This window comes from Eumetopias jubatus, unplaced genomic scaffold (assembly GCF_037043125.1).
Source record: "Eumetopias jubatus isolate StellerSeaLion01/CBP00866 unplaced genomic scaffold, mEumJub1_p1.0 scaffold_14, whole genome shotgun sequence".
Lineage (NCBI taxonomy): Eukaryota > Metazoa > Chordata > Mammalia > Carnivora > Otariidae > Eumetopias > Eumetopias jubatus.
Genome location: NW_028274820.1, coordinates 73,447,331 through 73,449,614, shown reverse-complemented (window position 1 = coordinate 73,449,614; position 2,284 = coordinate 73,447,331).

The window sequence follows — 2,284 nt, the reverse complement described above, 5'->3', positions numbered from 1 at the left end:
CAAGTCGGATTGAAAAATTGTTCTTGACAACATTTCAAACCCTTCCTCACTTACTCTTCATTGTATTTGTACCACTCTGGTTCTCAGGTTTCTGGTCCCACAAAGATCATATTCATTGTGACTTCTGGATCCTTCTGTCTCGGACTCCTTCAGTCTCCATGTTGGCTTATTGGACTTTGGCTCCCAACACCATTTTTTAACTTCTGTGTTGGCCCAAATGCTCCTCTCTTTTATATCTATTGAAAAACTCTCTGCTTGTTTCCACCTGGCAAAATCTCACCATCTGAGCATATCTTACTCTTTCTTGAACATTGAGATTCAGGTAAACAACAAATGAAGGGATTCCTACTCTGTGTCAGGTACTGTATTAAGGATCTTGACAACATATTCTCCCTTGACATAAATCATATATTCATAATTTATGGAATTAAAATATAGTTAACCCGGGGCGCCTGGGTGGCTCAGTTGGTTAAGCGGCTGCCTTTGGCTCAGGTCATGATCCCAGGGTCCTGGGATCGAACCCCGCATCGGGCTCCCTGCTCAGCAGGAAGCCTGCTTCTCCCTCTCCCACTCCCCCTGCTGTCTCCTCCCCCCTCCTCTCCCACTCCCTCTCTCGCTGTCTCTCTCTCTCTGTCAAAAAAAAAAAAAAAATACAGTTAACCCTTGAACAACGTGGGGGTTAGGGGCACCAACCCCCAGGCAGTCAAAAATCAATGTTTAACTTTTAATTCCCCCCAAACTTAACTACTATAGCTGACTGCTGACCAAAAGCTATATAGGTAATATAGTCAATTAACATATATTTTGTATGTTATATGTATTACATACTGTATTCTTACAATAAGGTAAGCTAGAGAAAAAAAATTTATTAAGAAAATCATAAGGAAGAGAAAATACACAGTACTGTATTGTATTTGTTGAAAAAATATCTGAGTAGAAGTGCACCCACACAGTACAAATCCATGTTGTTCATGGGTCAAATGTATTTATTTTATTTTAAAATCACATATATGAATTCTGTTGGTATGCCTTAATTCTAACTAGTGTTCTTTTTATAGTACAACGGGCTGAATTCAAACTAGAATTAACAAGGATGGTTTTATTGTGATTCCTTAGATTCCCAAACTATTAGGTATATGTGGACATCTTGAGAACCAAATATTTTCTTGGATAAAAAAAGAGCTGGTTGATGATTCCTTAATACCTGGTTAGCTATGGACAAAAAGAAAATTTTTTTAAAAGATTTTATTTATTTGACAGGAAGAGAGAGATAGCAAGAGAGAGAGATGCTCACTCAGGCTAAGCAGATATTTAACCCAGAGAAGAAGCAAGGTGGGAAATGTGGCAAACAGACAGATGCATGCCCAATCTAAAGGGATATGTTGCTACATGAAATGTGGGTTTAGTATTCCCAGAGCTTCATGTTTTCTAGAGCCAGATTTTTGAATGTTAAAAACCAATTTAAAAATTAGGGGGCCAAACAAAACATGTATGAAGATTCGGCCTGCAAGCCATCAGTTTGCAGGATATAACAAATGGTGAAGCTTAGGTTTATGATGATCCAATTTAATACTATATATATCTTAGTATCTTATGTATTTTATCTTATCTGATTTCCCATATATCTTATATGATTTCTCATAAGCAAATTCAAGAACTGTTCCTGAGCACCACCTCTCTGTGGAATGTGTAATCTACCCAGCGAGTGGCATTTGATAGTGACAATCACGAAATGCTAATCTTCATAAATTCTGTTACATTTCATTTTCATATGAAAACATCCATTATTCTCTGCCTCTTTAAATTGTGGTAAACTATTCTGTTTAAGCTAACTATACTACATGTTTTCTTTTACTTTTAAATTCTTTTATTTTTTGTATATATCTTGTAATTAAGTCATTTGGTAATATTTATGTCAGAAAAAAACCCTTTAATTGTCACTAACTCTTCTTTGAACTTCTTATGCATTTTTCTTACCATAAATGAGTAAGTTATTCATGGTTTAAATCTCATTTGATATTCTAAGGTCTGCTTTGAAATTTCTTTAAGCTACAATCATCTTTGTCCAGCCATATGTGTTTGGACACAACTGGGGATTGATCAGTAATTTGTTAACATGCATTCCCTTTCTTAAGAAAGTAGTTTCCTGTGAAAAATCCTATCGTTACATATAGGTACTCTCTCTTGCAGACGAAAAAGAGAGATTTTCAGTTGGCATTTTAATTTTTATAGAAGATGGTCAAAACTTAAAGTCTGCCTATATGATGTCTAAGGAAAGCAGAGG